Below are 16,743 nucleotides of genomic sequence, written 5' to 3' on the forward strand. Positions count from 1 at the left end.
AAGGTAGAGTTAAAAGAAAATTGCAATTAATTCTGAAGGACTGGAATATAGGTTTGGGAGGGCAGAGGCATGTGAGAGATCAGATTGGAGAAGTATTCAGAGAGTAAACCAGGAAGGACCTTGGAGATCTGGCAATTTTATATTTGAATCCAGAAAAGAATAATAAGGGCTGAACTAAGGCAGCGACCGTAGACTACAACAAGCAATCACGCCTGGCCCTGTTGTCCCCGCGCTTTAGAAACTGTCATCTCCAAACTACATTATATACGACAATGTTCTACCCACTGCACAAACGGGGTTCATTAAGGGCGCTATAACTGGAGTCTGTGCAGTCATCCATGGGAGTGATTCCTCACAGATATAGCTTCCTCTGTATCCCAAACTTCCCCCCAAAATCAAAAAGTTATATTTCCCTAACAATTTTGAGTTACTGACACTGATTAAAAACTCTTTTGAAAAAAAGTAAGGACATTTTAACCTGGAGCAGAAGCTTATTAGTTATTGTTGCATGTGTACATACATGTGTACATGCTACTTTTTATCAGAGGTGGTCATACCCTTGATCTTTCTAGAAAGCAGAGAGTGATGAGTCTTACCTTGGGGAAGAGCTGGACTATCTTTCTTGGCACATTGATATTGGAACAGCTTTTAGTATCCTGTTAAGTATGCTGGAAGGAGAATCAATCAACAGTATACATTTATTAAGGACCTACTATGTGTCCACATTTTGCTGGAAAAAACCCCAGGGTAGTTAATAAGATTGTGAGACAATGCTATTGCTTTGAACTTGTCAGTATAGGCTATGAAAGCCACGGGAGTTCAGAGAACAGGTCAGGGAAGGATATGCTTGGCAGGTGGTGGGAATATAATATTTAGAAAGAGGCTGTGGCTGAGCAAAAGGGAGGAAGTAAGCTTGGACATTGAGAGTGGAGGGGACAGGGGTGGACATGTAGATTATCAAGAACTTTTAACGTTAGGCGAGAAACGTAGGTTTTATTGGATAAGTTGTGAATAGAAGAATCTATTAACAAGGCCTTTTTTAAGCGGAGAGTACTACTGTTGCAGTGTATGTGGATTTGCAGCTCCGTGCTTCCCTGGGTTTTGTGACTTTAGTGAAACCGCGCTGTCCTAGCCTGCTTCCCCTATGGAAGTGGAGGCTGAGACACAGCCTTACATGGAGGCAGTTTATTTTGGGAAGTCACCCCAGGAATCAGGAGAGGAGGACTGAGATGAGGGAAATAGGGAAAGAAGACAAGCCAATGCAGGATTCAGTACTAAGCTGGGGATGATCAGGCTGGGAGCCTCTGAGGAGCTAGCTTCCAAAATGGTGACCCAAGGGACCGAAGATGGGAACATTTATTCACAACTGCTCCATGGGGTATTAACGCCCTCATGCTTCCCTTGCATTTGTGTGAGTGCTCTCTGCTGAGTCAGAGAAACCTAAGAATAGATGTGAGAAATACTAGGTAGAACTGAGAAGAGGTGCTGTCATGTTAGACTTTGTCAAAGGCAGTTCGCTGCAGGGGCTGGAGTAGAAGCTGGGTTGAGAAGACGTGACCTGAGAAGGGCATGAGGTGTCGGATACATTTGTCACTTCAGCCTGACAGGAGCAATGCCTGTAAGAATTTTAAGGTATTACACAACAAATTCAGATTTTTACTGTTGGCAAAATTATCATTTTAATAATTGACTAACAAAGTGTTGCCTAGAAATCATTTGGGTATATCTTTTAATGGATAGTTAAAATTAGTTTATTATTAATGTATTAACATCGATATTAATGTATCAATGTTTCTCAAAGCCTGATATGGCGCTTGGCACAGAGCAGATGTTCAATACTATGTAGGGAAGGATTGAGTGCATTGATTCATGTAAACAGGTGCTCCCAGAGGTGTTGGAAGTTACATTTCTCAGTCTGGGTAGCAATGATGTCAAGGAATGCAGGAGAGGGTGTCTTATTTAAAAATTTAATCTGTTTTGCAAGCATTTACAGAGGGCACCAGGAAAAACAACAGCTTACCTTTAAACCAAATTATTTCAAGAATTATTTCAAACCATAATTGGGTAGTATTTACGTAATGTGGGGTTTTTTTTTCCAATTAAATTCCTTAACTGCCTCTATCTAAAATGTTCTACAATCTGTAGTGACCAAGAATGACTTTGTGTGCAAATGTAAATTTAAAAAAAAGCCACTGAAGTGTTATACAAAGAATTAATAAAAGGGTTCTTTTGTAAAGTTTCTTGTCTGCTTCCGTATCACATACACAACTTAGAGTTTTATTTGTAAACGTTATGGTAAAGTGAGGTATTTCCAAGATGTGAAATTGTCTTTTCCATTCTCCTTTGAATGCTTCTTTTGTAATGAATGCATCAGTAAGCAAAAATTTACAGACCACCTGCCACGGGTCCACTCAGTGCTGTTTAGAATAAGTGTCTGTTCCCGTTTATACCTGTACCTTTTCTTGCCTGAAGGAGATCCTTCACATACTCAGAAGTTCTTGGATGCAAAATTTTAATGTTAAAACACAGGTATTTGACTCAATGCTCCTGTCAGGCTCTGGAAAACCACCCTCTAGTTCTGGCATGTTCCCTACAGATCTCCTCCTGACGGGAGGCTTGTGAGCTACAGATATCCGTGTACCTTTTGGGCAGAGAGGAAGCTCTGGGCCCTGGCTTCTGGACTTTAATGGATTACGAAAAGCCAATTCTATTAAATTTGCTGTTGGCTGCGGAGCTTTCGATCTGAGCCGTCACTTCAGAGATATGTTTGTTGGTTTAAATTCTGTGGTATTGTGTGGGCTTGCAAGCTCCCAGCATTGCCAATGCCCATAAATATAACAGGAGATTCTTTTTCTATGGAGGTTAATTTTAATTTCAAGTCATCTTAATCCTCATAACAATGAATGGTTTAATTTTAATGAAGTTATTCATGACAGACAAGATATCACCAGGGAACCAGCTGAAAAATAATTCCTTTCTGTTTCAGGTTGTATTTTGCCAGGATTCTGGAGAAATTAGGAAAATGAGGTCAGAGCCCGCCGCTGCTTGTCTATGTAGCATTGTAAAACTCTTAGTCACCCCATCTAACACATTTATCTTAAACCTTTCATCCCAATGCCTGATAAAATTATATCTTTCCCAGCGCAATCTTATATTTTGATATTAGAAGTCTCACATTTAAGAAAATTCCTGCTTGTAATATGAGAGGTCAGCACCCAGTTGTAAAGTGTGATATGGCAAACAAGCTTTAAATTAGATCTCCTACTTCATACATAATGTGCTCATAAAAATTGAATGTTGAAAAGGCAAGTGATAGGTACTAAAGAGAAGACTTTAAAATACTAAAAATTCACATCATCGCCTCCCTTTTTAGAAAAAATATTCTCCGTCTAAGAAGATGGCAACACCACTTATTTGCTCAAACCATTTGCGTAGGTAATCATCCTTGATTCTTCCGTTTTCCTTCACCAGCAGTCCAGCAAATCTTGTAGATCAGTTTCCAAAATACATCTATTCACTTGTCTACTTCAGGGCTAGCACTCTATTCCAGACATGTCATCTCTCCTGTGGACTGTGATAATAGCCTTCTGTCCCATCTTCCTCTGTCCACTTGTGTCCCCCTTTTGTAAATAATTCACCCAGCAGCCAGAGTAATATTCCTGAAACATAAATGAAAAAATGCCATTCTACTTTTCCGAACTCTCCCGTAGATTTAATCACAGTCTAAGTAAAATCCAAATGCTTTACCAAATCAAGGACTCTTCTTCTTCAGGAATCAAGGAACCTAAGAAAATTGGCCATCCTGGACTTTCTCTTCTCTTTTGACTGTGACTGACCTCTTTCTATTCTTCTTTTCTTTGCCCTCCATAAGCATTTCTGGTGTTCTTGTATCTTTTAGGTTCTGTGCTAAGCAGTGAAGTCCCCATGACTGCCATTTTCTTACTTATCAGAGCATGATAAAAATTTTAGCCATCTTTCAAGCCCTAGCTTCCACAACAAACTGTTAATGAAAAGTCTAGTGACCCTGTGAGAAGCGTAACCTTTCTTGCTCTCTTTAAAGGTATAATTTACATACAATAAAATTCACACAGTTAAAGCTTCAGCTTGATGAATTTTGGTAATTGCATAAAATTGTGTTAAGCACCATTTTAATAAAAATATAGAACAGCTCCTTCATCTTAAAAGTATTCTCATGCCACTTTGCTGTTGATCCCCTCCCCGGGTAACCACTGATCTGCTTGGTGTTGAGGTTGGTCTCTTAGAATATCATAAAATTGATATCATAAAGTTTGCCTTCTTTCACTTAGCTTAATGTTTTTTGGATGCTTACACGTTGTTGAGTATTTTATTGTTTTATTTGTATTGCTGAGTAATATTCCATAGTATGGATCTATCACAATGAACAAATCCACTGCTCAGTTGATGTAAATTTGGTTTGTTCCTAATTTTTGGCTACTGTTTTTGTGACCACACGTGTACATGTCTTTGTGGAGACGTGTTTTCATGTCTCTTAGGAATACCTAGGAGTAGATCATTAGTGTACATTTCATGGTAGAAGATACTGCACATTGGTTTCACAAGTGGCTGTACCATGTGCATTCTCACCAGCAATGTTAGAGAGTTCTATTTGCTCTGCATCCTCACCAATACTTGGTATGGTCAGTTTCTCTAACTCTAGCCATTCTAATGCATGTGAAATGGCATCTTACTGTCATTTTAATACGCATTTCTCTGATGGTTGTGATGATGAGCAGCACACTGTGTGCTTATTGTGCATTTGTGTAACTTCTTTTGTGAAATATCTTTTCATATATTTTATCTAGCTTTTTACTGTCTTAGAATTGAGTTGTGGGTGTTCTTTGTATGTTCTGGAGACAAGCTGTTTGTTGTACATATGTTTTGCAAAAGCTTTATCACATATTGTGATTTGCCTTTTGGTTCTGGTAACTATGGCTTTCAAAAAGAAAGAGTTTTAAGCTTGATGAAGTCTATTTTATCAATTTTTTCTTTTTTAAAATTTGTGCTTTTTGGGTTCTGTTCAAAAATTCATTGCCTAACCTAAAGTCACAAGATTTTCTTCTGTTTTCTTTCAAAGTTTCATAGTTTTAGTTTATTACCAATTTTGACTTAATTTCTTCACATGCTGAGAAGTGAGGGTCAAAGTTCATTTTTTTTCCATACAGATATCCAGTTGTTCTTGCGTCTCTTGTTGGAAAGGATGTCTTTTCCCCAATTAATTAACTTTGCATCTTTGTCAAAAATCAGTTTACTGTGTACGTATAAGTCTATTCCAGGAGTCTCTAATCTGTTGCATGGATCTATTGGTCTACCTTATACCAAGACCATATTGTCTTTTTTTTTTTTTTAAGATTTTATTTTTTCCTTTTTCTCCCAAAGCCCCCTGGTACACAGTTGTGTATTTTTAGTTGTGGGTCCTTCTAGTTGTGGCATGTGGGATGCTGCCTCAGCATGACTTTGATGAGCAGAGCCATGTCCGCGCCCAGGATTCAAACTGGCGAAATCCTGGGCCGCCGAAGTAGAGCGCGAACTTAACCACTGGGCCACAGGGCCGGACCCCGATCATATTGTCTTGATTATTATATCTTTAGGATAAGTCTTGAAATTAGTTAGTGTAAGTGCTTCAACTTAGTTATCATTTTCCAAAATTATTTTGGCTATTCTTGTTCTTTTACATTTTCATATAAATTTTAAAATAAACATCAATTTCTTCAAAAAATCCTGTATACTTTTGATTGTGATTGCACTGTATGTACTAGATATTTTGGTATTTGGAGAAGATTAATCTTATTGGACCATCCATTCATGAACATAGCATATCTCTTTTATGTATTTAGGTATTCTTTAACTTTGCTTTTTAAAATTTTACCCTTTTCAGTATAAGGTCTTACATGCTTCTGTCAGATTTATCCCTAATTACTTCATATTTTCTGATGCTATTGTAAATGGCATTGCTTTTTTAAATTTTTATTTTCTAATTTTTTTTTGCTACTATATAGAAATGCAATTGATTTTGTATACTGTTCTTGTGTCCAACAACAGTGTAAAATTTGCTTATTTATTCTAGTAACATTTTGCGTATTCTTTGGGGGTTTTCTACATATACAATCATGCCATCTGGAAATAAAAACAATCTGTATGGCTTTTATTTCTTTTACTTACTTTAATGTGTTAGTGGGACCTTCAATAGCTGTCTTATATTCACTTCTGCCATATCTACTATTTGGTCTTTTTGTGTTCTTTGTTGCTTGTGTGTAAAAGCAGCTTCTCTACCCTGTACATGCTATCTTTTGAGTTATATAAAATGCTTCACTTTTTTCTCTGAGGATACTAGGGGTATTGGGATCAGCATGATTATATTTTAATTAGAAGATGTGCCATCTGGATATAAAAATCAGTTTTCAAAAATTGATAAAAGAACATTCCACTACAGACCATGAATCTATGCATCTAACAATAGCTTCAAAATATCTAAAACAAGTACTCTGAAAAATGCAAAGAGAAACTGACAAATCCACAATTACAGAGAGACAGTTGAACATGATTCTAGAAAGTGGTCAATCAAGCAGACAAAAAATAATAGCTAACCCTTACTGCACACTTCTTTTGTGAGTGGCACTGGACTATGTATGCTTCTTCATGCTGATATAAGGCTACAGAAAATATTAATAGTAACTTTGAGAAGTCATATACATATATCATATACATGTACCATAAATACCTTTGTGCCTGATAAACAGAGAAGAAACATTTTTTCAAACACCCATTAGGTATTCATTAAAGGCTACACATTAGGCACCTGCCCCCCAAAGACGACAAGAACAAGCACCATTGCCGTCAACCTGGCTGGCAAGGGCACAATGAAACGAGTATGGAAGCCAAGTAGAAGTGGTGAGAATGAACACGCTTACTTTGTTCTAATCTTAGGTAGGAACGACTGAACATTTCAGCATGTGGGATGTAGGCTGTTGATTTTTCAGATGGCCTTAATCAGATTGAGAAAGTTTCTCTTGATTCCTAGTTTGCTGAGAATTATCATCATTGAAAAGTGTTGAATTATTTTCAAAAGCTTATCCTGCATCCATTGAAGTGATCATAAGGTTTTATCCTTTATTTTATTAATATGGTGAATTACATTGATTACTTTTTCAAGTATTAAACCAACCTTGAATTCCCAGGATAAACTTCCACATAGTCATAATGCATTTTTTTGTATTTTTATTGGATTTTATTTGCTAAAATATTTTTAAGAAATTTTTGTGTCCGTGTTCATGATTAATATCAGTCTGTAGTTCTCTTTTTCTATGATGTCTTTCTTTTTGAAATCAGGGTAACATTGGCCTCACAAAATGAGTTGGGAATGGTTCCCATCTCTTTTTCCTCAAAGTGTAGGATTTGAATTGTATCTTCCTTAAATGTTTGAAAAAAAATCTTCAGTGAAACCATTTGAGCCTGGAGGACTTTTTTTCTTTTTTGCCAAGGATGGGAGAATTAATTATGAATTCAATTTCTTTAATTTATATAGGGCAGTACACATTTTCTACGTTTTCTTGGATGAGTTTTGGTAATTTATGTCTTTCAAATAATGTGTCCATTTCATATAGCTTGTCATATTTATTGCCATAAAGTTGTTCACAATATTCCCTTATTATCCTTTTAAAGTCTGAAGACTCTAATGATGTCATTTCTTTCATTCCTGTTATCAGTAATTTGTGCTTTATTCCTTTCTGTTTTTCCTCCTTGCTCCCTTCCTTCCTTTCTTCCTTCCTCTCTCTCTGGCTAAACAGTTATCCATTTTATTGATTTTTCCCTCAAAATCTTTTAATCTCATTATTGTATCTCTTGTTTGTTGTTTTCTATTCATTGATTTCTGCTCTTATCTTTGCTTTCAATTCTGCATGTTTTAGGCTTAATTTAATTTAATTCTTTTTCCAGTTTTTTAGAGTAGAAGCTTAGATCAGTTATTTCACACTCCTTTTCTCTAATATAGGCTTCTAGTGCTATACATCTCCTTCTAAGCATTACTTTAGCTATAACTCACAAATTTCAATATATTATTTTTTTGTCATTGATTTGTAATTGTTCTTTAACTCGGTATTTATCTAGAAATATATTATTTAATTTCTAAACATCTGGGATTTTTCTGGCAATCTTGTTGTTACTGGGTTTTAATTTAATTACATTGGGGTTAGAGAACATACCGTGTATGATTTCAAACTTTTATAATTTATTGAGGCTTTTTTTACTGCTCAAACCATAGTTTATCCTGGTAGATGTGCCATTGCATTTGAAAAGCATATATATTTTGCTATTTTGGAGTGTAATGTTTTATAAATATCAATTTTCAAGGTATGTGATAGTGCTGTTCAAATTTTCCATGTCTCTTGATTTTTGCCTAGTTATTTAATAACTAGAGAAAGTATGTTAAAATCTTCATGTAAAATTGTGGAATTGTATAATTCTCCCTTCAATTCTGTTAGTTTTTGCCTTATGTATTTTAAACTTCTGTTATTAGATGCTTGCACTTTTATTATCATTCTCTTTTCCTGATGAATTGATACTTTAATTATTATGAAGTGTCCCTCTTTTTGTCTTTGTCTGATAGGTATATAGCTATTGTACCCTTCATAGGCTTAATGTGTGCATGGTGTATCTTTTCCATTCATTTACTTCCAGGTAATCTAGCTTCATATTTTAAAGTGTGTGCCTTACAGGCAGCATTTATATGGGTTTTTTTAAAACCATTCTGACAATCTCTACCTATTAATTAATGTGTTTAGTTAATTAACCTTTAGTGTAATAATTGATATCTGCTGTATTGCAGTCTACTATTTTACTTTTCTATTTTAGTTTTTGTTCCTCTGTTTCTCCTCTCCTGATGTTTTAATTTTTATTTGGATTTTTTTTAGAATTCCATTTAAAATTTTCTATAAACTTTTGGGTTATATTTTTGCATTTTAAATAGTTGCCTTACAAATAACAACAAACATCATTAACTTTTCACAGTCCACTTATAGTTAATACTATGCTACTTGAAATAAATTATAAACTTTTTACTTTTTGGGGGAAGATTAGCCCTGGGCTAACTGCTGCCAATTCTCCCTTTTTTGCTGAGGAAGACTGGCCCTGAGCTAACATCCATGCCCATCTTCCTCTACTTTATACATGGGATGCCTACCACAGCATGGCTTTTGCCAAGTGGTGCCATGTCCGCACCCGGCATCCAAAACCGGCGAACCCCAGGCCACAGAGAAGCGGAACGTGCGAACTTAACTGCTACGCCACTGGCCTGGCCCCAATTATATACATTTTACAAACATATAGATCCATTTTCCTCTTCCTTTTTGTTATCATTGCTTTATATATATATAACATACATATTACATAAACACATTTTAAAATCCTGAAAAAATTTTTTTAAAGTGTTTTTTAAACATTTGCACGATTTATAAAGAAATCAAGTTGGTAAAGGGTAAAATGAAAGATAACTTGCATTTACCCCAGTAGTTAACATTTCCATATTTACCATTTATCCAGATATTTACCAGTTCTTCTTTCTTTTCTGGAAATCTGAGTTTCTATCTGGCATCACTTTCCTTCAGCCTGCAGAATTTCCTTTAGTATTTCTTGTAGTGCAGGTTTATGCCGTTGATTCTCTGAAAATTTCTATTTTCCCTTTCTTCTTTTTTTTCCCAGCTTTATTGGGGTATAAGTGGCAAATTAGATATTACATATATTATATTATAAAATATAAATCTGTGCTGTTGCAAATGGCAGGAGTTTTTCATTTTTTATGGTTGAATAATATTCCATTATGTATCTATCTAGCCATCTATCATCTATCTTAAAGTCCCCTTAATTTTTTCTCTGTGTTTTTGACTCTTGAGTACTTCCAGTAAATTTTTATTTCAAAATTTTACTCTGGAATTTCCATTTGGTTCTTTTTAATTTTTCTTTTTCTTGGCTGGTGCTTTCTATTGTTTTGCTTATATTTTTATTCAATGAAAACATATTTTGCTTTAGTTTATTGAGAATAGTTATCATAGTTGCTTTACAATCTATGCCTGTTAGACCCAATATCTGGTTTGTTTACCAGTCAGACTCAGTAGATATTCTTTCCTCTGGAGAAACTGTTCCATTTTCTTGGTTCTTCTTCTTTCAGTTAAGTTTGGGTGATATTTTGGACATTATGAATGTTAACTCGTAGAGATTCTGGATTGTGCCATTTTCTCCCATGAGTGCCTACTTTGTCTTATAAAGTAATTTTCTTTTGGCTTGCATTGAACTGCAAACTCTACTTCTTGGGCAACATCTGTGATCTTAATTCAGATCTTTTGACTTTAGCTGAGTTGCTCTGAGTCTGTTCTGTACGTGTTTGGTCCAGGAATCAGAGATTTATGAAAGCAGTTTAGGGATTCCCTCTCTGACTCTTTCCCCTTGGGGATCCCCCCCTGCTCCAAGTTTCTTGAGTATTTATGGTTTTCTGGCTTCAGTGTTCTGATTCCCCAGGTTAGAAAGACTGTGGGTTTTAACACATGTCTTTGTGGACACTATATAAACAGTGTGAATTGAATTTAGTTCAAGATTAGAAGCCTTGTAGACTTCCTAACCAGTATAGCTCCTGTCTTTCTTCCTCAAGTTATTCGCACTTTTGAGAGAATCTGTTTCTCTTTGCTCTCCAGTCCCTTAAGGGAGTTGCTTTTTGTATTATGTCCATGTTTTATGGTAGTTTTCTCAATGAATTAACCCAGTAGGGTCTTAGTTTGTCATACCTGTAAGGAGAAGTTCTCTCTTGCTGATGAATCTATGTAGTTTTTGAATCTGCCTTGAAGACTCTCTTACATATAATATTTTGTGTCTTGCTAAACATTAAGTATTTTCGAGACAAGGACAATACCATGCTCGTCCTGTAGCTATGGTATACAGTGGATGTTCAGTATGTTTCTGTTGGATTTAGCTGAAATTAAACTACACTGACTTAAATATATGCAGTAGAGAAAAGATCTCCCAGCTAGAGGAGAGACAAACAGAAGAAGCTTCAAAAATGCTAATTGAGGCATTAAACCTATGCCATACTAATTCAATAGCATAAAGCTATATATGAGTCTCATAAGTACAAAATCCCCTCAGATGACCAATTTGTAAATTTTGGATCCCTTATCGGCTGCCCTTTTTATTTAACTTGATTTCTTCTTGTTAAAATTATATTGATAAAGAATGAAGCATATTATTTTTTCAGGAGTTCAAGAGCCTTTACAGATGAGAGTAGATAGGAAAGAATAAAGGTGGCATAAAAAAGTTAAAGGAGGAAAGACAATGCATCCGAGGGCACCACAGATTTGGAAAGAAAATTACCCTCTTACTTCACTGGTGCATACCTGCTATGTTATTGTTGATGTGTGGGAAACATGAGCTCAGAATCTGAGGTCACTGAGAAAAATTGTAGCTTCCTGCAGCAAGGCTATCAGTACACAGTGGCAGAGTTTAGATTTTCTGCACTCCACGTTAGAGGACTTCATCTTGAGTACAGGAGTTATATATGCTGAGACATTTGAAAACATTTTACTGCTTTTATTATTGTGACATGCAGGTGTGTTTCCTGGCTTCTCATTTTCACTGATTAACTTTGTAAGGAAGGTCTCTATCTTGGATGTATTAGAAATTAAATCATTGATTTCCCAGTAAAACTGTCCATATCTGTTTTGTGATCAAAAGTAAGATTTATTTGTTTTCTAAAAAGTTGGAAGCCTTTTGCAAAGTCTATCTGGAGTTAGCTTTTATTTAGAAATGGATTGAGAGGAAGATCCAGGATTTAAAACAAGTAAAATGAGAGTAAAAGGTTCTTTGAGCCACAGATAATAATAGATACAAGGCTAAAATTATCCAGGTGTTGATCCTGGTATGTGAGTTTAAAAGCACTTATTGAGTATAGAAAAACTAAAGTCTCACTATATCCTTTAAAATTTGGAGAAAGTTAAGAGTTTAAGAATAAAAGTTTGCTCTCAACCTGAGGCCCCAAAATAATGGACCATTCTTGCCTAGTGTAAAGCCCATTTGCCTTATTGTCCATTTTATGAGATTGCCACGTAGGCCAACTCTGAACTGAACTCAAACTTATGATATCAACTTATGCCCGCCATAGCTTTTCTTCCTTTTCATAATACCTACATAACTTGGTCAACAAAGGGGGGCATTCATTTTGAGTTTTATTTTGGAAAGAATTTATATAAGAAGATAACGTTTGAATTCTCTATTTATGAGCTTTTGGATAGATATCAAGTCCTAATAAATCATTTCCCTTGGTGAAAAATTGTAATGAAAAAGAAGTAAATAAATCATTTACTTAACAACAGCCAAAAACCTTTGAAATGCTGCGCTTATTTCCCTGTTATTGTTAGCTTAGTTCAAACATATGTCATGGTAAAATGGGTCTCAATTCTATTAGTGAACCTTCCAGAATTTGCTAGAGACTGAGATGTTGGCTCTTAAAGAGTCCCACTGTCTCCATCTTTTGCTCGTTCTCAAATTTCTTCCATGTTTTATGACATCATTTAACTGATCTTTTGAATAAAGCTTTTTGTGTAATTTTTGAAAAAATAGATTTATAATATAAGCTCCATCACTGTTTATATAAATTGACAAATCTAAGTGTCTTTGTTTGTTTATTTTGCTTGTTTTTAACAAGGACTTCAGTTCTGATTTGCAATTGCAAAGGATATAAAATTATCTGATAATTGGAGAAGGGTACTCTTTGCCTGTTTATAACCTTCAGAATAATATTTTTTTTGTACTTTTCATGATTTCAAATACAAGAAAAAAAGCAATGTTATATTCGCATTTTATTAGAGATTATTTTTCTTGTGAACACTGATCACTGTTGGAATTCAATTTATTCAATTTTAAATTAAACGATAGTTTTCTAATTTAAGTTACATAATTATGGCCTTTCCCTATCCTTCTACTATATTCTTTGAAGAAAAAAGTAACAATTAAGTCTACATTTTTAGAAGAAGGTTCACCATAATTGCATCAAATCAAAAAGGATTAAGATATTAAGGAAGAAAAATACATATTTCCTCCAAAATAGTAATCAACTTCATTGCTTCTCAATAAATAAATGTAAAATTTCCTTGTTTATAAATATAAATATTTGAATTAGGGAAAATTATTTAAAATTTATGTCAAGTTGGTTACAGAATAATTTCAAGATTTTGTAGAGAAATTTTAGAAATGGATTTTATCAATTGGATTTGGTAAAGTAATGTACTTACAAATTCTGAAACTAGATCCTAATAGGATCATCAATTTATTTTACATTCGATTTAATCCCGCTATACAAATAGAAGATGAGATTAATTAATAAAATATATTTCCTGCCCCTGCTCCATATTTAAAGCGCAGTGACGAGCCTCTGTTGGGTTCTCTAAGGCTTTTTAAAAGAATGGAAAAATAAAGTTCATTTAATCCCATTTATGCTAAAATAGTACAAAGTTTGAGCTAGAAGAGATAATTAGACCTAACATGTATCCCAGCAACCTAAGAATGTTTTAATTTTAAGATTTTAACTTAGCATCTGAATATCCACTTCAATAAGTGATTGTATAGGTAGATGGTTAATAAAGATAAAAAGACAATCAACTTTAATAAATTTATAATTTCATAAATGAATACAAGAATGTCTTGCTTTTGGATATAATGGAGAAAGACATGAAAGACCTTCTCTCCTGCTGACATAGCAAAACGTCAAAGGAGAAACCAAAAATCATACACTTGAAAATTTCACTGAAGAACTGTTTACAAAACAAATCTAAAGTATCCAACCTCCAGAAGGACAAACACTTCCTGGATGAGTAAGAGACATAGGATGCTTTCATGTTTGGATCCACTTGCTGATGTGGGGACAGGGCAAGCAGAGGAGTGAGCCTGCAGAAGGACGGTCTTTGCCCAGAGAAAGAGAAACCACTTGGACTTTTGATGAACCTGTGTGCTTAATGTTGAATTTGAGCCCAGAATATTGCCAAACACAAACTAATCTTCAGTTCCTTGTTACGTAGACCTCTCCCTGCCTTTCCCAAACAGTGGCTTGCTTCACCAAAGTGTGCAAGACAGGAAGTCAATAGGCAATCAGCTATCAAGACAGAAGTCACACTCTTTTGTAACCTAATCATGGAAGGGCTATCCCATTATCTTCGTAAATTCTTTTGGTTAGAAGCAAGTCACTAAGTCTAGGTCCCACTCAACAGGAGGTCACATTACAAGGGCAAGAAAGCCAGAAATTAAACAGAATTGGGGCCCTTAATAGTCTACCTGACATAGGCCTTTATTGTTCTTTTAGACACACTACTAAGCATTAAATTTTAAAAAAATATAAAACAGGCAAAAATCAGCAAAATGTCAATGGAAACACACTGACAGATAACCCAGATGTGGAAATTATCAGTCAAGATATTTGAAATAACTGTCACAAATATGTTAAACTAAGAATCATATAATGAGTGAACTGAGGCGACATTCCAGAAGTAATTTTAAAAATGTTAAAAAAAATCAGTTTGTAATCAAAAGTCTAAAAATATCATCTGAAATTTAAAAAGTATACTGAATGCTATTTAAAGCAGATAAAAGAATCAATAAACTTGAAGACAGGAAATAGCATTCATTTAAACTGAAACACAGATGGAAGAAAAAGATTGCAAAAAAGTAAAAAAACCTCTGATTTGTGAGACAATTTTAAAAGTTCAAACTTATCTGTAATTCACGTTTCAGAAAAGGAGTAATACAATGGGGCAAAACATAGTTTGAAGGAGTATTAGCTAAAATTTTTCCAAATTTAACCCAAAACGTCAACCCACTTATTCATAAATCTCAGAGGTCTCAAGCTGAATAAATGCAAGAAAAACCACCCCAAAGCATTTCATAGTCAAAATTCTGAAAATATGAGAGGAAAATTTTTAAAGGAGCTGAGATAGAAGAGGGCAATCGATGTTACATAGAGGAGAGCAATGATAAGAATGCCAGGAGATGATGATTTAAAAATCTGTAACCTCATGAAACTTACATTCTAGAGGGGTAGGAGGTTGAGATTTGTGGCGGGTTTTAAGAAACATTGTCCTCCTTGAAAGCTCTTTGAATAAGTAAGCTAGGCTCTTGAATCGGGACCTTTACACTTGCTGTTTTTCTGCCTGGAGCAATCCCCCAGATGTTTATACAGCTTGCTCCCTCACGGACTTTAGGTCTCTCCTGACCCACCAGTGTAATATATCGCAACTGACCTCTCCCGTCAGCACTCCCTCTTCCCCACTTCCCTGCGGTATATTTCCTCAGAGCCATTACCGCCATCTGACACACAATGTATCATCTACTCAAAACACCGTAAAGCTTCACGTCTCTTCCACAGTAAATCTCAAGCTCCCACGAAGCCCTTCAAAGCCCCGACCTGCTCCCAGCTCCATTTCCTCTCTTCCCTCATCTCTTTTCCTCACTCCTCCAGAGTTGCTCTGGGTAAGATCAAAAGTAGTTTGAGCAGAAGAGTTTTCATGCCATAAATTAGGCTTAAAAAGTCTCTCTGGCCACTGAGTTGATGACAGACTGGGATAGGGTGGGACAGGTGGCAGCCAAAGTGTGAAGTGTAGAGTATAAAGCAGGAAGACCAGTTAGAAACCTCCTCACTTAATCCAGGAGAGACATGACGATGGTTTGGAACTGCATGGTTCCAAACCAAGGCCCTGGAAGTGGAGAGAAATTGTCAGTTCTAGACATATTTTGAAAGTAAAGCCAACAGGATTTGCTGAGAGATTGTCTTGTTGTTTGAGAGATAAAGAAGAGGCAAGGCTGACACTAGTGGTCCTGTGAGCAACTGGAGTGATGGCATCACTCTTGATAGGTGGAGACAACTGTAGGGGAACAGGTGGGGGCTGGAGCTGGGAACGCAGTTTGTGACATGTTGCTTTTCAGCCACATATTTCCTATCCATGTAAAGGTGCTGAAGAGGCAGTTGGACATATAAGACTGCACTGTGAGGGAAAATCTGGGCTGGAAGTCTAAATTTGAGTCTTTGGCATACAAATTGTTTTTACAGTTACCAGGCTGAATAAGATCACCAAAAGCATTGAGCGTAAAGAAAAGGTCTGAGGACTGATCCCTGAGGCACTCGGATGGTTTGAGTTCAGAGGGATGAAGAGAAGCCAGGAAAAACAGAATGCAAAGGAGCATCTTGGGAAGTGGAAGGGAAGTGAGAAGTGTGGTGTCCTGGAGGCCAGGATAGAAGACTTTCAGTAAGTAGGGAGGGATGAAATGTGTCAAATGCTGCTGACAGGTCAAGTAAGATGTGTTAGCGAGAACACATTGTCTCAATCGCTGGGAATAATGTTTGAGCAAATGTCAGGAGGATAAATTAAACACCTGCTATTTTTTCGCCATGTGAAATAGAGAGACAAGTTTAGGGAAATTCCCAGTGGGCACAAAATTTATTAATCACAATTTAATCTCAAATAAATTATTACAAACATACACAAATACAAGCATATTCTTTCTTTTTATGTCATGATTACTGTAGGTTGATACCCAGAGCTCTTATTGCTCCACAATACAATTTAAGGGGATGTCTGTGGACCAAAGTCAGATTTTTTTTCACAGGATTTCTGATGAGAGGGGGAGATGTGTGGCACAAACATGCTTTGTACTTTATCCACACAACACTTCCGTGGGGCAATTTCCAAGTTGTGGTGT

Source organism: Equus przewalskii, chromosome 18, assembly GCF_037783145.1.
Source record: "Equus przewalskii isolate Varuska chromosome 18, EquPr2, whole genome shotgun sequence".
NCBI classification, from domain to species: Eukaryota; Metazoa; Chordata; class Mammalia; order Perissodactyla; family Equidae; genus Equus; species Equus przewalskii.